Below are 25,914 nucleotides of genomic sequence, written 5' to 3' on the forward strand. Positions count from 1 at the left end.
ATTCTTCGGGACAGGATTTACTCACATTTGGAAACAAATAGACTTATTAATGATAGACAACATGGTTTTGTGAAGGGAAGTTGCATCTCACTAACTTGATTGAATTTTTCAAGGAAATGACAAAGATGAGAGATGAGGAAAAGGCAGTGGATGTTGTATACATGGGTTTCAGTAAAGCCTTTGACAAGGTACCTCAAAGGTGAAGTTACACAGGATCAGAGGACAGCTGGCAAGATGGATACAGAACATGATTGGCCATAGAAGACCAAGGAGTACTTTTCTGAATGGAAGGCTGTGTTTAGCAGTGTTCTACAGGGATCAGTTCTGGGACCTTTGTTGTTCGTAGTATATATAAATGACTTGGAGGAAAATGTAGCTGGTCTGATTAGTAAGTTTGCAGGTGACACAAAAATTGGTGGAGTTGTGGATAGTGAAGAGGACTGTTAGAGGATACAGCAAGATATAGACCGGTTGGAGACTTAAGCAGAGAAATGACAGATGGAGTTTAATCCAGACAAGTGTGAGATAATGTATTTTGGAAGGTCCAACGCATGTAGGAATTATACAGTAGGTAGGAGAACTCAAAGGAGTATTGGGCATACATGTCCATTGATCATTGGAAGTGGCAACCCAGGTGGATAAGGTAGTCAAGAAAGTATCCGGCATTCTTGTCTTCATTGGTCAGGACATTGAGTATAAAAATTGGTGGGTCATGCTGCAGCTGTACAGAACCTTAGTGAGGACTAATTTAGAATATTGTGTACAAGTCTGGTGGCCACATTACCAGAAGGATGTAGATACTTTGGAGAGGGTACAGAAGAGGTTTACCAGGATGTTGCCTGGTGTGGAGGTTATTAGCTATGAGGAGAAGGTTGGACAAACCCTGTTTGTTCTCACTGGAATGACAGAGGTTGAGGGGTGACCTGATAGAGGTCTACAAGATTATGAGTAGCATGGACAGAGTGAATAGTCAGGTGTTCTTTCCTAGGGTAGAAAAGTCATGTACTGGTGGACATAAGTTTAAGATGCATGGGGAAAAGTTGAGAGGAGACGTGGAAGGCAAGTTTTTTTACAGAGGGTGGTGAATGTCTAGAATTTGCTGCCTGGGGAGGTGATGGGAGCAGGTATGATAGCAGCATTTAACTAAATGAATACATGAAGAGGATAGGAACAGAAAGATATGGACTCCGTAAATGCATACAGTTTTAGTTTAGGCAGGCATCATGATCTGCGCAGGCTTGGAGGGCTGAAGGACCCATTCCTATGCTGTACTTTTTTGTTCTTTGTTTCAACTGAGCGAGTGATTTCTCGGCACAGTGGCTAACACTGCTGCTTCACAGTGCCAGGGACCCATCGTTGGGTGACTGTCTGTGTGGGGTTTGCATGCTATGGTTCCTTCCAACAATCCAAAGATGTGTAGATCAGGCGGATTAGCCATGGTAAACATGCAGGGGGGTGGGGTAGGATGCTCCTTGGAGAGTCAGTGCAGACTCAACATACTGAATGTCCCTCTCCTGCACTGTGGGACTCTATGGTTCTTGGGATTCTATGGTGGTGAAATACCTAATTCTCAAATACAAGAACATGTAAGACAAAAAAACAAGATCTATACATTATAATGTTAGATCTGAGAGAGAGATATTTAAGTGCAATTATTCCATTCTTTGCAGAGCTCATGTTTGGCAGACCAATTTACCTACTCTTACTGAAGCTATTCTCTCAGGAACTACAGAGGAACTGTTAAAACTACAAGAGAAGACTCCCTAGTGCACAATAAAAATGCAAACACAAGATTTCCAGGTTCAGAGTTGGGACAAGTTCACATCCAGGTTCCCCAGGCTCCCACAGAATGTCAGTTGAGTTGAGAATGATTTGCAGTTCCCTAGAACCACTTATGCAATGACAACTAATCATGAAGATATATTGTAAATAGTTCTATTTCTTTGGAAGGGAGAAAAGTACCTTTAAAAAGAAAGGAGTGTGTTGTAATATGTCTTTATGGGATTGCATGTAGCCTCACTAGAATAAAAGTGTGTCATGCAATCTGGTTTCAGTTCTACTTTTGATTTAAGCAGAGCATAGCTCAGATAGCTCTGCTTGCTAATATCTTCAAGCTTTATGTCTATCTATACGTCTAATCTTATGTAACTAGTCTTAATAAATGAACCCGCAATATGAGTGACTGGTGCCTTTATAAAATTATAAGAACATTAACACTACAAATAGGAACAGATTTACAAATGATATTGAAAAATAAATCATTAGGTAAAACTCTGTCAGGTGTTCAGTGTAGGGGAAATGTAACCTTACACTTAAACTTACACTTAAGACAGATAGATATTTAAAAGATGAGAGAGTATCAACTGTATCACAAAGGCAAGAATGAAAAGAGTGGAAGCTACAGTGCAGAAGGAGGCTATTTGGTCCATCAAGTCTGCACTGATTCTCTGATGAACCATCATAGCCAGGCCCTATCCCCATAAGTTAAGTTAATTGGCCATGCCAAATTGTCCCTTAGTGTCAGGGAGATTAACAGGGTAAATAAGTGCAGTTACAGGGATAGGGCCTGGGTGGGATTGTTGTTGGTACAGACTTGGTGGGCCGAATGGCCTCCTTCTGCACTGTAGAGATTTGATGATTCAATGACCCCCACATATTTATCCCTCTAACCTAAACATCTTGGAACATTAAGGAACAATTTAGCATGGCCGATCCACCTAACCTATACATCTTTGGACTGTGAAGGAAACTGCAGCACCTGAAGGAAACCCATGCAGACCTGGGGAGAATGTGCAGATTCTGCAAAGAATTCTATGATTCAACAAGAGGTTCAATGGATGAAGTTTACATTTCCTTGGGTAAACAAAACAAAGGAGTGATTTGAATGATATTCAGAAGATATTTAAGGAAGTTGATCAAGGCCACCTCTGTTGTAAGGGAGAATGGAATAAGGGGGTAAAATGTCCAGGTGATACCGTAAACACTTCCTCAAAAAAGTTGTGGAAATCTGGAACCATCAAAATCTGCATGTGAGGCAAGGGCCAATGTAAAGTCTCGGGACTAAGATTGAAATTGTGTCAGGGAAAAATCCTGTACTCTGATACAAACGAGGACAGAAGGAGATCAACCATAATCAAATTCCATGGTAATGATCCTGCACTCAGAGAGCTTCAGCACCAACAATTCAACTCGAAGAGAACAACCCCAGAACTGAAAGCATACAAGGAAGCTATCCAAACTATCAAGTATCCATTAGATCTTTGTAGAGAATGCTGACACTAGTCCCACCATACACAAAGGCCTGCATTTTGCTTGTTTTAAATATTTCATTGGAATTAAATCTAAAATCTGCCCACAACCAATCTGATTATAAGTTTTACAGTATCCAATGGAATAGGATCTCCTCAAATGATTCCCTATTCATTTCATTTGAATAATTGTGATGATAGTGTGCTATTGTTATCGTTACATTTTTTAATGTTTAAGGAAAGTGTTTAAAATTGGATTTCATGTTAGAGGCAGTCCGTATGTTTGGTGGGGAATAGGACAAAGAAGAAACAGAGAACAAAGTACAGCATAGGAACAGGTCCTACAGCCCCCCAAGTCCATGCCAATCGTGATGCCTTAACTAAACCAAAAAAAACCCTGCCCTTACTCAGTCCATATCCCTCCATTCCCTCCTATTTCATGTACTCATCCAGATGTCTCTTGAATGTTGCTAATGTGCCTGCTTCGACTGCCTCCTCTGGCAGGACATTCCAGGTCGCATTCTAATCAGTAATCTGTAAACTGTCTGTGCTGTTATATGCTCTGTCTGAGGCCAGAACTCTCCATTCACCTGACGAAGGGACAAACCCCAAAAGCTTGCGAGTTTACTGTCAAATGAATTAGTTGGACTTAAACCTGGTGTTGTCAGACTTCTTACTAGGGCATTCCAAGCACACACCACTCAGTGCATGAAAAATCTTCCCTGCACATCTCCCTTAAACATTGTCCCTCTGATCACGAACCTGTGTCCCCTTGTAATTGACAGTTCCAAAGCCTTTGACTATCTATCCTGTTTATGCCTCTCATAATTTTGTAGATCTCTGTCGGGTCTCCCCTCAGCCTTCATATTTCCAGTGAAAACAATCTTAGTTGATTCAACCACTCCTTATAGCCAACGCACTGGAGACCAGGCAACATTCTGGTGAACCTTCTTTGCACTCTCTCCAAAGCTTTCATGTCCTTCTGGTAGTGTGTCAACCAGAATTGCATGCAATACTCCAAATGCGGCCTGACCAAGGTTAAATATAGCTGCAATATGATTTGTCAATTCCTGTACTATATGCCCTGTCAGATGAAAGCAAGCATGCCACATGCTTTCTTCATCACCTTGGCCACCAGTGCTGCTAATTTTAGGGAACTGTGGACCTGCACGCCCAGATCCTTCTGTATAATATTCCAATGAGTTCTGCATTTACACCTAAATTTGATCCTACAAAATGCATCATTTCGCATTTGTTGGAATTAAATTGGCTCGATGACAGCAGCCAGAGGGTGGTTGTAGAGGGTTGTTTGTCAAACTGGGGGGCCTGTGACCAGTGGTATGCCTCAGGGATCAGTGCTGGGTCCACTGTTGGTTGTCATTTATATTAATGATTTGGATGAGAATATAGGAGGCATGGTTTGCAGATAACCCCATAATTGGTGGCAAAGTGGACAGTGAAGAAGGTTATCTTGGATTGCAACAGGAACCTGATCAATTGGGCCAGTGGGCTGATGAATGGCAGATGGAGTTTAATTTAGATAAATGTGAGGTGATGCATTTTGGTAGATTGACCCAGGGCAGGAGTTATGCAATTAATGGTAATGTGTTGGGAGAGTTACAGAACAAAGAGATCTAGGGGTACAGGTTCATAGATCCTTGAAAGTGGAATCACAGGTGGACAGACTGGTGAAGAAGCATTCAACATGCTTGGTTTCATTGCTCAGAACATTGAATACAGGAGTTGGGAAGTTGTACGAGACATTGGTCAGGCCAGACTTGGAATATAGATCTGGTCACCTTATTATAGAAAGGATATTATTAAACTAGAAAGAGTGCAGAAAAGACTTACAAGGATGCAACCGGGACTTGATGGTTTGAGTTATGAGGAGAGGCTGGATAGACCGGGACTTTTTTCTCTGGAGCATAGGAGATCTTTATAGAGGTCTATAAAATAATGAGGAGCATTGATCAGCTAGAAAGTCAATACCTTTTCCCACATTAGAGGAGTCTAAAACTCAGGGATGATCTTATAGAGGTCTATACAATAATGAGGGGCACAGATCAGCTGGATAGTCAATATCTTTTCCCAAAGGTAGGGGAATCTAAAACTAGAAGGAATAAGTTTAAGGTGAGAGGGGAGAGTTACAGAAGTGTCCAGAGGGGCAATTTTTTCACACAGAGGGCGGCGAGTGTCTGGAACAAGCTGCCAGAGGTAGCAGTAGAGGCAGGTATAATGTTGTCTTGTAAAAAGCATTTAAACAGTTACATGGGTAAGATGGGTATGGGCCAAATGTGGGCAATTGGGATTAGTTTAGGAGTTTAAAAAAAGGGGCAGCATGGACAACTTGGGCCAAAGGTCCTGTTTCCATGCTGTAAACCTTCATGACTATAGATAGAAGGCAGAGGATGGTGGTGGATGGAAAATTTTCAGACTGGAGACCAGTTATCAGTGGTGCACAACAGGAACAGTGCTGGGTCCTCTGCTATTTGTGATTGGAGGGGGCTGAAGGGTGGGTCAGTAAATTTGCTGATGACACCAAGATTGGTGGAATCATGGATGAGGTGGAGGGCTGTTGTAGGCTGCAAAGGGACATTGATAGGATGAAGAGCTGGGCGGAAAAGTGGCAGATGGAGTTTAATCCTGTTGAGCGTGAGGCGATTCATTTTGGTAGGACATATTTGAATACGGATTACAGGGTAAACGGCAGTGTTCTGAGGAATGCGGAGGACCAGAAAGATCTTGGGATTCACATCCACAGATCTCTGAAGTTGCCACTCAAGTGGATAGAGCCATGAAGAAGGCTTGTAGTGTGTTAGCGTTTATTAACAGGGGTTTGAGTTTAAGAGTCGTGAGATTATGCTGCAACTGAACAGGACCTTGGTGAGACCACATTTGGAATATTGTGTGCAGTTCTGGTCACCTCACTATAAGAAGGATGTGGAAGCATTGGAGAGAGTTCAGAGGAAATTTACCAGGATGCTGCCTGGTTTGGAGGGTAAGTATTATGAGGAAAGGTTGAGAGAGCTGGGGCTTTTCTCTTTAGAGCGGAGGAGGATGAGAGACAACTTAATAGAGGTTTATAAGATGATGAAGGGGATAGATAGGGTGGACGTTCAGAGACTATTTCCTCAGGTGAATGTAGCTGTTACTAGGGGCATAACTATAAGGTTCATGGTGGGAGATATAGGAAATATGTCCAAGGTAGGTTCTTTACTCAGAGACCGGTTATTGGGTAGGCACATGGAGCACACCAGAGTGATGGGGAGTGGGATAGCTTGATCTTGGTTTTGGACATAGCTCAACACAACAGAGTACTGTGCTGTACTGTTCTATATTCTATGTTCTTTGTTTGACTCTATGAGAGACTGGATGGACTGGGAGTTTTTTCTTTGGAGCATAGAAGGCTGAGGGGTGTTCTTATTGAGGTCTATAAAATAATGAGGGGCATAGATCAGCTCGATATTAATATATTTTCCCAAAGGTAGGGGAGTCTAAAATTAGAGGGAATAGGTTTAAGATGAGAGGGGAGAGATACAAAAGTGTCCAGAGGGGCAATTTTTCACACAGAGTGGTGAATGTCTGAAACAAGCTACTAGAAGTAGTAGTAGAGGCGGGTACAATTTTGTATTTTAAAAGAACTTAGACAGTTACAGAGTAAGATGGGTATAGAGGGATATGGGCCAAATGCAGGTAATTGGTCTAGCTGAGGGGTTTACAAACAAAAGAGCAACATGGACAAGTTAGGCCAAAGGCTTGTTTCCATGCTCTAAACCTCTATGACCCAATCTGCCATTTCTGTGCCCAAATCTTCAACCTACCTAAATCCTGTTGTATCCTCTGACCATCCAAGGCAAGATCAGCAACTCCACCCATCTTTATGTCATCCACAAATTTACTAATCAGATCACTCACATTTTCCTCCAGATCATTTATATACACTACAAACAACAGAGGTTCCAGCACTGATCCCTGCGGAACACAATTAGCTACAGGTCTCCATTCTGAGGAACACCCTTCCACTGCTACTCTCTGCCTTCTATAACCAAGTCAGTTCTGCCTCCATCTAGCCAGCCCACTCTGAATTCCATATGATTTTAGTTTTTGCACCAGTCTGCCATGTAGGACCTTACCATGCACCTTGCTAAAGTCCATATAAATTACATGCACAACCCTTCCTTCATCAATTATCTTTGTCGCCTCTTCAATAAACTCAATCAAGTCAGTGAGGCATGCCCTTCCCCATACAAAACCATGCTGCCCATCACTAACTAGTCTATTTTCTTCCAAATGTGCAAATATCCTGTCCCTCAGTATTTTCTCCAGAGACTTCCCTACCACAGATGCAAGTTCACCAGTCTATAATTTCCTGGATTATTCCTGCTTCCTTTCTTAAACAAGGAAACGACATTGGCTATTCTCCAGTCCTCTGGAACCTCACCTGTGGACAAAGAGGATGTTAAGCCCCCAGCTATTTCTTCCCTTGCCTCCCACAATAACCTGGCTCAGATCTCATCCAGCCCTGGGAACTTGCCTACCCTAATGCAATTTAGGAAGAGGCCATTTGGCCCATCGAATCTGCATTTACTCTCTGACAGAATATCTTAACCAGGCTCTCTTCCTTGCACTATCCCCTGTAACCCCACACATTTACCATGGTTAATCCATCTAATCCATTTTGTATGAGGGAGGTCATGCCTCACAAATTTGGTTAAGTTTTTTGAGGAGGTGACAAAAATGATTGATGAGGGAAGGGCCATGGATGTTGTCTACATGGATTTTACTAAAGCATTTGATAAGCTCCCTCATTGCAGGTTGGTGCAAAAGGTTAAATCTCACGGGATCAAAGATGAACTAGATAGATGGTGAGAGAACTGGCTTGGCCATAGGAGACAGAGGGTAGCAGTGGAGGGGTCTTTTTCTGATTAGAGATCTGTGACTAGTAGTGTTCTGCAGGGCTCTGAACTGGGACCTCTGCTGTTTGTGATATATATAAATGATTTGAAAGAAGATGTAGCTGGTCTGATTAGTAAGTTTGCGGATGACACAAAGCTTGCTGGAGTTGCGGATAGTGATGAACATTGTCAGAGAATACAGCAGGATATAGATAGGCTGGAAAATTGGGCAGAGAAATGGCAGATGGAATTTAATCCAGATAAATGCAAAGTGGTGCATTTTGGTAGATCTAATGCAGGGGGGAGCTATACAATAAACCATCAGGAGTACAGACACACAGAGGGATCTGGGTGTGCAAGTCCACAGATCCTTAAAGGTGGCACACAGGTGGAAAAGGTGGTGAAGAAGGCATATGGCATGCTTGCCTTTATTGGACAGGACATAGAGTATAAAAGTTGGCATATAATGTTGCAGTTATATAGAACATTGGTTAGGCCACATTTGGAATACTGCGTCCAGTTCTGGTTGCCACACTACCGGAAGGACGTGGAGGCTTTGGAGGGAGTGCAGAAAAGGTTACTAGGGTGTTGCCTGGTATGGAGGGTATTAGCTATGAGGAGAGATTGAGTAAACTAGGATTGTTCTCCCTGGAAAGACGGAGGTTGAGGGGTGACCTAATAGAAGTTTATAAAATTATGAAGGGCACAGATAGGGTGAACAGTTGGAAGCTTTTTCCCAGCTCGAAAATGACAAACACAAGGGGTCACAAGTTCAAGGTAAGGGGGGGGCAAGACTCAATACAGATATGCGGGGGACGTATTTTACACAGAGGATGGTGGGGGCCTGGAGTGCACTACCAAGCAAGGTGGTTGAGGCAGTCACGCTAGAATCCTTTAAGAGTTATCTAGTTAGCCACATGAGCAGACTAAAAATAGAGGGATAGAAACGGATGGTCTAGTTTGGAGCACATGATCAGTGCAGGCTTCTAGGCCCGAAGAGCCTGTTCCTGTGCTGTATTGTTCTTTGAACTATATATCTTTGAACTGCAGGAATAAACTGGAGAACCTGGAGGAAACCCATGCAGACAGGGGGAGAATGTGCAGACTCCACACAGACAATCACCCAAGGCTGGTATTGAAACCAAGCGCTGTGAGGTAGCAGTACTAACCACTATGCCACCGTGCCATGATTTAACTGGATTCAAACTTCAACTTCTTCCAGTCCAGAGCTAATTCTTGGAGATCTCCTTCACATTGATAACTCCTCAGCTCGCCACAGTGACTCTAAAATTCCCCTTCCTCCACAACGCTGCTTTCATCATGGATTCCACACTCCGAGGACAGGCACAGCATAGGTTAGGTACACAATGTAACCTCAACTATGGTGTCCCCATCGTACATTCCCAAAATATAAACAGAAGTGGATTAGATACAGACTACAGGTCCCACTAAACGGTCCCCAGCAAACACCCCCAGGTTAGATGCATTACACAATTAGATACAAGGTAAAGCTCCCTCTACATGTCCCCATCAAACACTCCCAGAATAGGTGCAACAAGGGTTGACATACAGAGTAAAGCCCCCTGTACACTATCACTATCACTCTTAGGGTAGGTGTAGCACAGGGTTAGATATAGAGTAAGGCTCCCTGTACACATTCCATCAAACTCAGTCAACATAGGTACAACAGGGGATTCTAGACAGAGTAAAGCTCCCTCTGCACTCTACAGAAAATCTCCCTCTGCACTGTCCCCATCAACCACTCTCAGGAAAGTTATAGCAGTGGTTTACATACAGGGTAAAGCCCTTTCAATAAGTTGCACATCAAGAAACTCACAGGACTGATATGGCGTATCGTTATGTTCACAATAAAGCCATCTATACACTGAATATATCAAACATGCCCAGCACATGTACAGAACAGTGTTAGTACAGAATCAAGCTCCCACGGCACTGTCTCCATCAAACACTCCCAAGACAGGTATAGGCTGGGGGTAAATATAGAGCAAAGCTTCATCTGCATTGTCCCCATCAAACATTCCCAGGACAGGGAAAGCATGGGCTTAGGTAGAGTAAAGCTCCCTCTACATTGTCTCAATCAAACACTCTGAGGAAGGTACAGTAGAGGGTTGTAAATACAGTAAAGTTTCCTCTGTGCTATGCTCATCAAACAATCCAGGGCAGGTACAGCAGGGGTTTCGATACAGAGAAAAGCTCCCACTACATTGTCCCCATCAAACTCCCAGGACAGATAGATAAAAAGATAGATAAAAAGAGAAAGCACCCACTCCACTCTCCCCATCAAACACTTCCACAGCAGTTGAAGAATAGGATCAGATACATAGTAAAGGCCCCACTACACTTTCCCCATCACACAATCCCAGGAAAGATACATCACGGATTTAGATACAGGATAAAGATCCCTCTCTCTTATCCCCACAAAACATCCACAGGGCATGAACAATACAGGTTAGATAAAGAGAAAATTTCCCTCTACACAGTTCCCATCAAACATTTCCAGGACAGGTACAGCACAGAGATAGATGGAGAAAATCTCCCCCTACACAGTCCCTAGAAACAACCTCAGGAAAAGTATAGTACTGGTTTAGATAGAGTTGTGGCTGAATGGAGTTTCAACTTTTAATATGCTGAAGGATCTTCAATCAAGCAAACTTGATATTTTGGTTAAAATTGTATTTTTTCACTATGCTGGATTTTCCAGTGGCCTGGAGTTTGTCAGAGGACTACAGATGTCAGTTTCAACAGCTTGGCAAGGATTTCTTTTGTTTATTATAAATACATTATTACAAAAACAGTTATAAATATTCAAAATATAAAAATGAAAGATACATTATGAATGGATGGAGTTAGCCATTGATAAATAACCTACAATTAGTACCTTCCATTTATGTCCTTGGCAGGGATGGGTTGTGAACAGACTGTTGGAGCCAGTGTTCCTTAGCTGGGCATTGGAATGTAAACAATATGCACTTAAATGATGAGGCCTGAAGTGACCAATGATACTATGGTCATATTTGGTGGGCCTGATTGAATGATGGAATTGGGCTCCTGTTCAATTCATTGGTTGATAACCAAGGAACTTTTGGAATTTTAACTCTGCTAACCCAAAGAGCTTTCTCAGAAAGGCAGTGCGAAGAACTCAGGAACCAAGCTCACAAGAAGAGACAACATCTGGAAGGAGAAGTGAACAAAGAAGTGATTTCATGTGACAATAAAATCCTGGCCGGGTTTTAACTGTAAGTAGAAATCAGCCTTAAGTAACAGATGGTGAGTATTTGGTTTATGCATTGCAAGTATTCACTGTTGTTTACAGGATAAAGGAAATTGTGTTTAAGTGATTAAAGTCAATTTTGTGCCTTTATTTGCTGCAGAGGTGAAAAACACAGGTTTAGGCAAAAAGAGTAGAGCCCTCTCCACAGATTCCACATCAAAAAACCCACAGGACAGATATGGCACATGGTTAGATACACAGTAAAGCCATCTCTATACTGAATACATCTAACACATAGGGACAGAACAGTATTAGTGAAGACTCACTGCCCTTTCCCCATCAAACATAACACAGCGTTAAATACAAAGTAAAGGTCACTCTACATGATCCCCATCAAACACTCCCAGCACAGGAACAGCACAGGGTACATAGAGACCAAGATTGGGGGAACGGCAAATTGTGCGGAGGGTGTGGAGAGTCTGCAGAAGGATCTAGATAGGCTGGGCGAATGGGCCAGGAAACGGCAAATGGAATTTAATGTTGGCAAGTGTGAGGTGGTCCACTTTGGTAGGAAAGATGGTAGGAAGGACTATTACTTACGAGGCGAAAAACTGCAGCAGGCGACGGTGCAGAGGGACCTCGGGGTCCTTGTGCATGAGTCGCAAAAACCCAGCTTGCAGGTGCAGCAGGTGGTCAGGAAGGCGAATGGGATGCTGGCCTTCATAGCGAGAGGGATTGAATATAAAAGTAGGGAGGTCTTGCTGCAGCTGTATAGGGCATTGGTGAGGCCGCAGCTGGAGTACTGTGTGCAGTTTTGGGCGCCGCACCTGCGCAAGGATATTTTGGCCCTGGAGGGAGTGCAGAGGAGGTTTACTAGGCTGATACCGGAGTTGAGGGGATTGAGCTATGAGGAGAGGCTGAATAAACTAGGCTTGTACTCGTTAGAGTTTAGAAGAATGAGGGGAGATCTCATTGAGACGTATAAGATGATGAATGGGATGGATAGGATAGAGGTGGAGAGACTCTTCCCGCTCAAAAAAGACACTAGGACTAGGGGGCACAGCCTCAAGATAAAGGGGAGGCGGTTTAGAACGGAGTTGAGGAGGAACTTCTTCACTCAAAGGGTGGTGAATCTCTGGAATTCTCTGCCCGTTGAAGTGGTGGAGGCTGCCTCGCTAAATATTTTTAAGAAGCGGGTTGATGGGTTCTTGATAAGAGAGGGGATTAAGGGTTATGGGGAGAGGGCGGGAAAGTGGAACTGAGCCACGACAGATCAGCCATGATCCTATTGAATGGCGGGGCAGGCTCAAAGGGCTAGATGGCCTACTCCTGCTCCTATTTCTTATGTTCTTATGTTCTTATGTTCTTATGAAATGTTCCCTCTAAATGTACCCAACTAACAATCCCAGGGCAGGGACTGCTCAGGGTTGGATATTGACTAAGGATCCTTCTACACCAATGCAAAGGAAAACTAAAAAAAAACCTGCCCTCACTCAATGAACAAAAAATTACAGCTCAAGAACAGGCCCTTTGGTTCTCCAGGCCTGCATCAACCATGATGCCCAACTAAACTAAAACCCCCTACCTTTCCAGGAACCATATCCCTCTATTCCCATCCTATTCATGTATTTGTCAAGACGCCCCTTAAAAGTCACTATTGTATCTGTTTCCACTACCTCTCCCCAGCAGTGAATTCCTTAAAAGAAGCCAGGCACCGCACCACCCTCTGGGTAAAAACTCTTGCCATGATGTGGAGATGCCGGCATTGGACTAGGGTAAACACAGTAAGAAGTCTCACAACACCAGATTAACATCCAACAGGTTTATTTGGTAGCACAAACCACAAGCTTTTGGAGCATTGCTCCTTCATCAGGTCAGTGGGAGTCATGTTCTCAAACAGGGCATATAAAGACACAAACTCAATTTACAAGATAATGGTTAGAATGTGAGGCTTTACAGGTAATCAAGTTTTAAGGGTACAGACAATGTGAGTGGAGAGAGGGTTAAGCACAGGTTAAGGAGATGTGTATTGTCTCCAGCCAGGATGGTTAGCCAAGATAGCCAAGATCCGTGCACACGAGGATGGCCTCCACTGGGATCTTGGGTTCATGTCACACTGTATGTAATCCCCACAACTTGCCTGGATTTGCAAAATCTCACTAACTGTTCTGGCTGGAGACAATATACATCTCTTTAACCTGTGCTTAACCCTCTCTCCACTCACATTGTCTGTACGTTTAAGACTCGATTACCCATATCCCTCTCTACCCATCGTACCCATGTAACTATCTAAATGCTTTTAAAAAGACAAAATTGTACATAAATTGTACATCTGTGTGACCGTGATAAACTTTCTCTCCTCATCCTCCTCAACCTGTCTGAAGCTTTTGGCAAAGTTGATCATCCCATACTCCTCCAGTGCTGTTGTCCAGCTGGGTGGGGACTGCAATTACCTGGTTCTATTTTTATGTAGCTAAGCATAAATAGAGTATTACTCGTAATGGTTTTCCTCCCCACTCTCAACTGTTACCTCTGATGTCTCCCATAGATCTATCCATAGACCCTTGGCCCCCTTCTATTTCTCATCTGCATCTTGTCCCTTGGCGACATCATCCAAAAGCACAGAATTTGTTTTTCTAAGTATCATGGGTGGCACAGTGGTTAGCTACTGCTGCCTCACAACGTCAGGGGCCCGGGTTCAATTCCCAGCTTGGGTCACTGTGCAAAATCTGCCCATTTCCTCCCACAGTCTGAAAGATGTGTGGGTTAGGTGCGCTGGCCATGCTAATTTCTCCCTCAGGTGCCAGAGTTTGACAACTAGGGAATTTTCATCATTGTAGTGTTAATATAAGCCTAGTTGTGACACTAACAAATTAACTATTATCCTGACAACACCCAACTCTACCTCACCATCACTTCTTTCAATTCCTCCACCAAATTTGAAGGACACATTTCACTTATATACCTCACTGCCAGACTATATTCTGTCCTTCTAAATATATTTGCATGCTGATGAACAAATATACCTTAGCTTTCACCAGAGAGATGTTCACTTTCTGGACCACGCCAATATATGTTAAACAGTTAATAACAATATGAATGAAGTCACCAGTAAGTAATATCTCTTCAGAGGAGCTCATTTTCCCTCCAGTCAGACCTAGCACCATAGGATTCATTAAGTGAATATGTTTGGCATACCCAAGACCTGGAAGGTACCTGCATTGCCATTTTCATGACCTGTGTACCTGTACACCCAGGTCCCTTTGCCTATCAATACTCTTAAGGGTTCTGCCATTTACTGTATATTTCCTATCTGTATTAGATCTTCTAAAATGCGTACCTCACATTTTTCCGGGTTAAACTCCATCTGCCATCTCTCCACCCAAGTCTCCAACTGATCTATATCCTGCTGTATCCTCTGATGGTCCTCATCATTATCCCCAAATCCACCAACCTTTGTATGTCTGCAAACTTACTAATCAAACCAGTTACATTTTCCTCCAAATCGTTCATATATATATTACAAAGAGATGCAGACTAATGCTCCCCTACACAGTCCCCATCAAACACTCACACAACAGGTACAGTACAGGGTTAGATATAGAGCAAATTTCCATTTACACTGTCCCCATCAAACACCCCCAATGCAGGGATCAGTTACAGTATAATGCTCCTTCTATACTTACCCTATCAAACACTCACTGGACAGGTACATCACGGGGTTAAATGCAGAGTAAATCTTCTCCTACACTGCCCTCAGCAAAAAGCTCCAAGGAGTGGTACAGCACAGGATTAACTGTAGAGTAAAGCTCCGTCTAGACTGCCCTTATTAAACACTCCAGGACAGATACAACACAGGGTTAGATAAAGACTCATGCATTATCGACACTGCAATATCAGACACTGCAATATCAAACACTCCATGGACAGGAAGAACACAGTGATAACTAGAGAGAAATATTCCCTCTATATTTACCCCATCAAATACTTCCAGGACAGACAAAGCACAAGGTTGCAGAGTAAAGATAGCTCTGACCTGGTGCCATCAAACACTCATACGACAGGTGAAGCATAGGGTTATGTGCAGACTAAGCACAATCTATATTGCCCCATCAAACCATGCAGGGCAGATAGGAAAAAGGGTTTGATACAGATTAAGGCACAGTCTGCACTGTCCCCATCAAACACTCCTCAGATACATGCAGCACTAGCAAATCTACTTCTAAACTGACTTTATCAAGTATTCCCAGGACAGTTACAGCACAGTTTAGATACATAGTAAAAATCCCTCATCGCTGCACCATCAAACACTCTCAGGACAGGTAGAGAACAGAGTGGAGAATCATGTCTCACAAATTTAATTGAGTTTTTTGAAGGGGTAACCAGGAAGGTAGATGAGGGCATTGCAGTTGATGTTGTCTACATGGATTTTAGCAAGGCCTTTGACAAAGTACCGCATGATAGGTTGTTGCATAAAGTTAAATCTCACGGGATTCCGGATGAGGTATCTAAATGGATACAAAATTGGCTTCTTGACAGAAGGTGATTGTAGAGGTTGTTTTTCAAACTGGAGGCCTGTGACCAGAATGTGCCCCAGGAATCAGTGCTGGGCCCACTGTTATTTGTCATTTATATTGATGATTTGGATGAGAATATAGGGAGCATGGTTAGTAAGTTTGCAGATGACACCAAGATTGGTGGCATGGTGGACAGTGAAGAAGGTTATCTCCAATTGCAGCAGGATCTTGATCAATTGGGCCAGTGGGTTGACGAATGGCAGATGGAGTTTAATTGACAATGAGAAAATAAAAGTGTTTGAAGTGATGATATTAATCTGAGCGAATTTACTCCACCCCTGCTGAAACAAGTAGAAAATTAATCCATTCTGTCCCAGATAGGATGGATCTTTGTATTATAGAGTCACAAAGTCATAGAGGTTTACAGCATGGAAACAGGCCCTTCAGCCCAACTTGTCCATGCTACTCCTTTTTTTAACCACTAAGCTAATCCCAATTGTCCGTGTTTGGCCCATATACCTCTATATCCATCTTACCCATGTAATTGTTTAAATGCTTTTAAAAGACAAAATTTTACCCGCCTCTACTGGCAACTTGTCCCAGACACTCACCACCCTTTGTGTGAAAAAATTGCCCCTCTGGACCCTTTTGTATCTCTCCCCTCTCATCTTAAACCTATGCCTTCTAGTTTTAGACCCCCCCTACCATTGAAAAAGATATTGATTACCTAGCTGATCTGTTATTTTATAGACCTCTTTCAGATTACAAGCTTCCTATGCTCCAGAGAAAAAAGTCCCAGTCTATCTAGCTTCTCCTTGTACCCCAAACCATCAAGTCCTGGTGCCTTCCTAGTAAATCTCTTCTGCACTCTTTTCGAGTTTAATAATGTCCTTTCTATAATGAAACTTATTATAAGACATAAAGTAGCTTTAAGACATGAAATCAAAAATCCAACAGAAAGGGGAGTTGCATAAGGTAGAATGGGTATGCTTGGTTAATAGAACAAAGAACAAAAACAGCCCGGGAAACAGGCCCTTCAGCCCAACAAGCCCGTGACGCCATTTTAACATTACCAGTCCCCTCTCCACCCATGACCCTTATCTATGCTTATGGCATTCCACACTGAGGGAAACTAACTTAGGGACAATTTATTACCTCCAATCAGCCTAACAGCACATCTTTGGGGTGTGGGAGGAAACCGGAGCACCCGGAGAAAACCCACGCAAGCACGGGGAGAATGCGTAAACTCCCACAGACACCGGCCCAAATCCATGTGTCTGCACAGCAAACAGTGATAGTCACTGAGCTGTCGTGTTGCCCAGCATCTGGTCCAGTTTAAGCACACACTAACGACATGAAGCATGATGGGAATTATAATACTGCAATAATGTATTCTGAATATGCAAAGTAGTAAATCAACCACAAAGCTAGAGAGTTGTTTTGAACACAAAGCACGCGCTGTTGCAAATTTTGAATATGGGAAGGTTGAAAACTGTATTAGATGCCAGACAGGCTACAAGAGACAGCCCACCTATAATTGACAAATTAATGTAATTAGAGGTGAGGGAAATAATTCAGTGGAATAAATGAGAAAGGAAAATGAACAAGTTAATAAAAGATACGTTGTAGAGGAGCTGATGGTAAACAGAGGAGGACAAAATCAAAAGTGGGTTTCATTGGATACAAGAGGGCATCTAAAGAGATTCTAGGAAGTAGAATGCAATTTAGGTGATAGCTATAGATGAAGAAACAAAGAAGGGATAAGATAGACACTACCGGGCAGCTGAAAGTCCAAAACACTGTTTTCTGAGTTTGGGATGATTCTGACATAAGAAAATATGCTGTAAACCTTAATAAAATAATGTTACTTAAGATAAAGACAAACAATTAAAAAAGGTTACGGCCTGGGATCAAATTGAAGGATTTGACCTCTGTTTCAAAAATGTTATTAGGTTATAGAATTCGGGAGAAAGAAGATAGTTTTCAGAGGACAAGGGGAAGGTTACTTGTGTACAAACGCTCTTCACTGGAAAAGGGGTAAGACAAGTATTGAAGGCTTTTTAATTATTGTAGAATTTTGTGGAAGATTATGCCCAAGTTAAGGCCCTCACAGAACTTGGTAAAAGGAGGAAAGGCTAGTCAGGAAAAGGTAGGGTGTGGAGATGCAGAAATACAGGCTTTTTCAGATTTGAAGCAGGCTTTGGTGACAGCCTCAGCTTTGGTCACCAAACCAACATATATATTCTGTGAGGAAAATGATGGAATGCAGGCAGCTGTAGTTGCTCAGCAGCATGGGGACAGATTGAGACTGATGGAGTGTTAATCCGCTCAGTTGCCAGAGGGATGCATCGGTGTGGGAGGGCACTAGTTTATGCCTGGCAGGGGGTCAATGTTTCTAAGCCCCTCACCTTAATGGGAAGAAATGATCCTCCATTGCCCGCATACTCAGGAATTTAGTCCAGGCAGCCATTGCTCCTTTAGAAGCAACAGTAATAAAATTCAAGCTCACAGGAAAATTGAGAATACAGTGCAGCAAGGAAATCATTTTGCCAACCAGGCAGCAAAGGCCTTAGTAAAACAGGATTGGGAATGGACACAGGCTGTAGGGTTAGCAGCTGTAGTAGTTGAGGACTGACCAGATATTGATGTAAAACAAGTACAGGAACAAGCAGATGAAGAGGAAAAGGAGAAATAGAAAAATGATGCAGGGCGTAAAGGTCATAATGGAATATGAAGGAGAGAAGGGAAAATAATAGTTCATAAAGTAATACAGCATTCACTGCTGAAGATTTATCTCAGAATAGCACACACAATCAGGGACAGACTGCTTAATTTATTGAAGAAATGTTAGTATTGTCAGAGGTGTCTGCAGTGCATCCTAGTGGAGCCAGGATGTCCCTGCAAGATTAAAATGGAAAGTCAACCCAGACCCTGGGAGAATTACAAATGGATCTTACAGAGCTATTACCACAGGTACAGGGAAAACATACTGTTTAGTAATTATAGACCAGTTTACTCAAAGGGCTGGAGCATTCCCACATAACGTTGCCACAGCTATAATAGTAGCTGTGATATTAGCAAATGAGATAATTCCCAGGTGGGTAATCCTCTTCAGCTAGGTTCTGATCAGGGAATTAATTTCACAGGGAGAGTTTTGAAAGAGATCTGTCATATTTTGGTAATAAAGCAGATATTTCACATATCATATCAGCACGGTTTCGTGAGGGGTAAGTCCTGCCTCACAAATTTGATTGAATTCTTTGAGGAGGTAACTAAGTGTGTAGACGAAGGTAGAGCAGTTGATGTCATAATTTTAATAAGGCATTTGATAAGGTTCCCTGTGGTAGGCTCATGAAGAAGATAAGGATGTGTGGGATAGAAGGATATTTGGCCAATTGGATAAGTAACTGGCTGTCTCATGGAAGACAGAGGGTGGTGATGGAAGGGAAAATTTTCAGACTGGAGGCCAGTTACTAGCAATGTACCACAGGGTACAATGTACCAACGTGCTGAGTCCTCTGCTATTTGTGATTTTTATCAATGACTTGGAAGAGGAGGCTGAAGGGCAGGTTAGTAAATTTGCTGATGATACCCACATTGGTGGAGTAGTGGATGAGGTGGAGACTCTTGTAGGCTGCAAAGAGACATTGATAGTTTGCAGAGCTGGGCAGAAAAGTGGCAGATGGAGTTTAACTCGGTTAAGTGTGAGCTGATTCATTTTGGTAGGACAAACTTGAATGCGGATTACAGGGTCAATGGCAGGGTTCTGAAGAACGTGGACAAACAGAGAGATCTTGAGGTTCAAAAACACAGATGTCTGAAGGTTGCCACTCAGATGGATAGTGCCGTGAAAAAGGCTTATAGTGTGTTAGCATTTATTAACAGGGGGATTGAGTTTAAGAGCCATGGGGTTATACTGCAACTATCCAGGACCTTGGTGAGACCACATTTGGAATATTGTGTTCAGTTCTGGTCACCTCACTATAAGAAGGATGTGGAAGCATTGGAGAGAGTGCAGAGGAGATTTACCAGGATGCTGCCTGGTTTGGAGGGTAGGTCTTATGAAGAAAGGTTGAGGGAGCTGGGGCTTTTCTCTTTAGAGCGGAGGAGGATGAGAGGCAACTTAATAGAGGTTTATCAGATGATGAGGGGAATAGATAGAGTGGAAGTGCAGAGACTACTTCCTCCGGTGGATGTAGCTATTACTAGGGGGCAAAACAACAAGGTTCATGGTGGGAAATACAGGAGGGATGTCCCAGGTAGATTCTTTAGTGGTTGGGGTGTGGAATACACTGCCTGCTGTTTTAGCGGAGTCGGACACTTTAGGAACTTTCAAGCGATTATTGGATAGGCACATGGGGCACACCAGAATGATAGGGAGTGGGGTAGCTTGATCTTGGGTTCAGTCATAGCTTGGCACAACATCGAAGGCCAAAGGGCCTATACTGTTCTGCACTGTTCTATGTTCTATTTTCTGTATCACCCTCAGAGTGGAGGAGTGGTGGAGAGGGTGAATTGAATCTAGAGGGATCTAATAGACCATCTACATTTTCTCAAAAAGCAGGTGATCATGCAACCACAGCACCAAAGTTGGACGAAAGTTGCCTTCACTGGAAGATAAAGTAACGGTGAAACTCATGACAGACAAAAAGGGGCTAGGAACTTGCTGGAAAGGGTCTTTTGATGTGATGGTACAGGGCAGACATGTGCCCTAATTGATGAGAAGTGTGCTGGATTCAGTGGACTCGGTTAAATCCATACCCCGGTGGTAAGCCCCAAGATAGCAAACCTGACCCAGCGACTGAATGATTTAACATAATAGAAGTAGAGAGAATCTGATTATATTGAATTTATTCTGATTTCTAAATTTAAGGTATTGAGACCATCTGGATTCTATTACAGATTATGTGCACAGAAGATCTCTGACCTGCCACAGCTCCAATCAAGGCACAGCTCCAATCCAGATCGACTGGACATCCTCCAATGCAGAAGCAAGTCAAGTCATGAGTGCATGCAATGTGTGGCACAGTGATTGTGCAAGTTTTGTAAACAAGCTGTATTATTACCTGACATTGATCAGCAATTGTGTCGGATTATAAGACAGAAGTTGTAGAGATTGCTATAATGAATGCATTTGATTATATCTTTTCAACACTGAATGTACAGATTTTGACTCAGGTGGGACCAGCAACTGAGGTTCTTCAGCATTCCCTTTGGGAGGTACATGTTAATACTTACTTATAAATAGCACACACATATGCTAAATTGACCAGTCAGATGAAGTGTTGGGTATGTTCGCACATCCCCATACATGCAGGAGGGGGAATACCATTATAGCCTTAACATCCACCATTACTAGCCCTGACCTTAACATGGTCAGGGCTAGTAATGGTGGATCAAACAGCCCAGAATTCCAAGTATCCTGGATATCCAATACCAGGATTCATCAGTAGAGAAGTAAAGAAAATATTTCATAACAGTAAATCTTGTGCAAGGAAGTTAGGTCATATAAACACATATATTTACCTATCTATAACCTAGGGAAGCCAGCTCCTAGTTTGGTTTTAAAATAGCCAACACCAAAACCAAAAGGAATATATTATGCTAGAAACATGGAAGGCCAAGGGGAAAACTTAGGCATGAGTGAATGTGATCACATGGTCGATCAAACAACCTGGCTATGCCTGAGTCCACCCAATAATGACCAATCTTGCAACATTTCTTATTGCAAGGAGGAACACTTACCCAACTCTCAATGGAATATATTGGATTTGTGGGAATAGGGCATATCCTTGGCTCCATGTCGGAGAGAAGGGGCCATGTTATCTTGGATATGTCATCCCATGCATATATCACACTCTTAAACTCCATTGTTTGCTGGAGCAGACGAGTGAAGGAGCAGAGAGAGTGATAAGAAATTACCTGTTAAAAACCTGTTTAAATAAGTTTAAAGCACCTTGTACCTTGTAGAACTGTTTAAATCATTTAAAAGCATTTTTGCGGGCTTTTTGTATTTACCGCTTTAAGAATTCTAAGGGAGTGGTTAGAAGGGAGTTGTGGGGGAGCAGGCTTTAAATCAGCGCCAGGTTTAAAAGGAGGCCTGGTGTAAACAGTGGGCAGCGGAGTGAGGGGGAAGCAGAGTGAGTTATTAGGGCTTAAGATCAAAAGGGCTGGGGAGAAAAAGGGCCAGGTGAGTTCGTGTAGAAATTTTCAACACTACTACAGTGAATAATGGAGGGGCATGTGATGTGTGGTTTCTGTATGATGTGGGAGCTGGTGGACCCCAGGGTCCTTCCCAGTGACCATGTCTGCAGTAAGTGCAGGTTGCTGGAGGAGCTCCAGCTCAAGGTAGATGAGCTGGCCTCTGAGCTACAGACACTGAGACTCATCATGGGGAGAGAGGGTGCCATTGTCAATGGGGTGCAAGTGACATCCACCCACCCTGGACTGGCTAACTCTAAGGGTCAGGAACAAGAGGGGGCTGCTGGGAGGAGGAAGGGGGGTGGGGAGCGGAGGAAGGGGGGTGGGGAGCGGAGGAAGGGGGGTGGGGAGCGGAGGAAGGGGGGTGGGGAGAAGAGGAAGGGGGGTGGGGAGAGGAGGAAGGGGGGTGGGGAGAAGAGGAAGGGGGGTGGGGAGAGGAGGAAGGGGGGTGGGGAGACGAGGCCTCAGCCTCTCAATCTGCATAACAGGTTTGAGGATCTTGCTTCCAGTGTGGACGAGGACGAGGGAGGTGAGGTTGGTGAGCAAACTGCACACGGTACAGTGATGCAGCAGGACATAGGCAAAGAGAAGGTGAAAAGGAACGTAGTAGTGATTGGGGATAGTGGGGTGAAGGGTATTGACACTGTCCTTTGTCACAATGACAAAGTGCACAGAAGGGTGTGTTGTCTGCCTGGTGCTCGGGTCCGGGATGTCGCATCTGGGCTGCAGAGGAACCTGAAGTGGGAGGGTGAGAATCCGGTCATTGTGGTACATGTGGGTGCCAACGACGTAGGCAAAATGCGAACTGAGGATCTGGGGAGGGAGTATGAAAAGCTGGGAATGGTATTAAAAAGTAGAACCGACAAGGTGGTTATCTCTGGGCTACTGCCTGAACTGAGTGCAGACGGGCGTAGGGTTGATAGGATTAAGGAAGTGAATGGGTGGCTCAGGGATTGGTGTGGGAGGAATGGGTTTGAATTTATGGGGCATTGGCATCAGTATTGGGGTAGGTGGGACCTGTTCGGGTGGGATGGGGTTGGTCTGAACCGTGCTGGGACCAGAGTGCTGGCGAATCGTGTAAAGAGGACTGTAGACAGGGCTTTAAACTAATTAGTGGGGGGGAGGGTGCGAGGGTAGGTGACATTACAGGGTCTAAAGTTAAGGAGACGGTACAGGTAAGGGAAGAGGCCGAGGATGTCCCAATAATAAAGGGAGTAGGGGGCGTGAGTATAGTTGGTGGCGTTACGGCAAATAGGGTCCAGGTGAAGTCTGGGATGAAGGCACTTTATCTGAATGCACGAAGCATTCGGAATAAAGTGGATGAGCTGGCGGCGCAGATCGGCACAAATGGATATGACCTGGTGGCCATTACAGAGACGTGGCTGCAAGGTGACAGGGACTGGGAGCTGAATGTCCAGGGGTATCAAGTGTTTAGGAAGGATAGGCGGGAGGAAAAAGGGGGGGGCGTAGCTCTGCTGATTAAGGATAGCATCAGGGTGGTAGCAAGGTGTGATATTGGAGCCAAGGAGCAGAAAGTGGAATCGTTGTGGGTGGAGATTAGGAACAGCAAAGGGAGGAAGACGCTGGTGGGTGTCGTCTATAGGCCCCCCAATAATGATCTGGAGGTGGGGCGGGCTGTTAACGCGCAAATAAGTGCGGCGTGCAGGAATGGGACGGCCGTAGTTATGGGGGATTTCAATCTGCATATTGATTGGTCGACCCATGTTGGACGCGGTGGGCTCGAGGAGGAGTTCTTGGAATGCTGCCGGGATAGTTTCCTTGAACAGTGTGTGTTGGAGCCGACAAGGGAGCGAGCTATCTTGGATCTGGTATTATGTAATGAGGCGGGTAGAATTAGGGACCTTGCGGTGAAGGATCCTCTTGGGGAGAGTGATCATTGTATGGTGGAGTTTCTGGTGCAGATGGAGGAGGAGAGAGTGGGTTCCCGGACACGTGTCCTTTGTTTGAACAGAGGGGAGTACGGTAGGATGAGAGAAGAATTGGCGAATGTTGACTGGGGGAGCGCGTTGGAAGGTAAGTCTGCTGAGGAGCAGTGGAGGATCTTTAAGGAGATCTTTCTTGGTGCTCAGCAGAAATTTATTCTGATGGTCAAAAAGAACCGTAGGAGGAGAGGTAATAAGCCGTGGATAATGAAGGAGGTGAAGGAAAGTGTTAAATTAAAAGCGGAGGCGTTTAGAGTAGCTAAGAGTAGTGGGCGAGATGAGGATTGGGAATGGTTTAAATGTCAACAAAGATTGACAAAGAAGTTGATAAAAAAGGGTAGGAGAAACTATGAAGCTGGGCGAGCACTTAATATAAAAAAGGATAGCAAGAGTTTTTATAAATACATAAAAAGGAAGAGGCTGGCTAGGGTGAACGTTGGTCCCTTAGAGGATGAGAGGGGGGACTTAGTGGTAGGGGATGGGGATATGGCTGAGGTCTTGAATAACTTTTTTGTTTCGGTCTTCACGGAGGAGGACGTGAATAATTTGCCGGGTGTTAGAGATGGAAAGGTGGTAGGACTGGAGGGTCTTAATGACATTACTGTTACTAGAGAGGCGGTGCTCGACAGACTGGAGGGGCTGATTGTGGACAAGTCCCCAGGACCAGATGGAATGCATCCGAGGGTTCTGAAAGAAATGGCGGAGGTGATAGTGGATGCCTTGGTGGTAATTTTCCAGACGTCGCTGGATTCCGGGGAAGTGCCGGAAGATTGGAAAATGGCTAATGTTACGCCGTTGTTTAAGAAGGGTGCCAGGCAAAACGCAGGGAATTATAGGCCGGTTAGTTTAACGTCTGTTGTAGGTAAAATGTTAGAATCCATCATCAAGGAGGAAATAGCGAGGCATCTTGAGGGGAATTGCTTGATAGAGCAGACGCAGCATGGTTTCGTTAAAGGGAAGTCGTGTTTGACAAATTTACTGGAGTTCTATGAGGATGTGTCTAGGGCGGTGGATAGAGGAGAGCCGGTGGATGTGGTCTTTCTTGATTTTCAGAAGGCGTTTGACAAGGTACCTCACGAGAGGTTATTGCAGAAGGTCAGGGGACATGGAGTTGGGGGTAGGGTGTTAGCGTGGATAGAGGATTGGTTGTCAAATAGGAGGCAGAGAGTGGGGGTTAATGGGTGCTATTCGGATTGGCGGTTGGTGACTAGTGGAGTGCCCCAGGGGTCGGTGCTGGGGCCTCAGCTATTTACCATTTATATAGATGATCTGGAGGAGGGAACCGAGTGTATGGTGTCGAAATTTGCTGATGACACCAAGATTGGTGGAACGGCAAATTGTGCGGAGGGTGTGAAGAGTCTGCAGAAGGATCTAGATAGGCTGGGCGAATGGGCCAGGAAATGGCAAATGGAATTTAATGTTGGCAAGTGCGAGGTGGTCCACTTTGGTAGGAATAATGGTAGAAAGGATTATTACTTACGTGGCGAAAAACTGCAGCAGGCGACGGTGCAGAGGGACCTCGGGGTCCTTGTGCATGAGTCGCAAAAACCCAGCTTGCAGGTGCAGCAGGTGGTCAGGAAGGCGAATGGGATGCTGGCCTTCATAGCGAGGGGGATTGAATATAAAAGTAGGGAGGTCTTGCTGCGGCTGTATAGGGCATTGGTGAGGCCACAGCTGGAGTACTGTGTGCAGTTTTGGGCGCCGTACTTACGCAAGGATATTTTGGCCTTGGAGGGAGTGCAGAGGAGGTTTACTAGGCTGATGCCGGAGTTGAGGGGGTTGAGCTATGAGGAGAGGCTGAATAAACTAGGCTTGTACTCGTTAGAGTTTAGAAGAATGAGGAGAGATCTCATTGAGACGTATAAGATGATGAATGGG

At 44.0% G+C, this 25,914-nt stretch overlaps 1 protein-coding gene across 5 annotated transcripts in view; it reads right to left on the reverse strand.

The window, feature by feature from the left end:
• tnr (tenascin R (restrictin, janusin)) overlaps positions 1–25,914 on the reverse strand; it is a 281,530-nt gene that overhangs the window by 88,872 nt on the left and 166,744 nt on the right. The gene's annotated exons all lie outside the window — the stretch shown is intronic.

The sequence above is a fragment of the Carcharhinus amblyrhynchos genome, chromosome 9 (genome assembly GCF_965287045.1).
Source record: "Carcharhinus amblyrhynchos chromosome 9, sCarAmb.v2.hapA, whole genome shotgun sequence".
Lineage (NCBI taxonomy): Eukaryota > Metazoa > Chordata > Chondrichthyes > Carcharhiniformes > Carcharhinidae > Carcharhinus > Carcharhinus amblyrhynchos.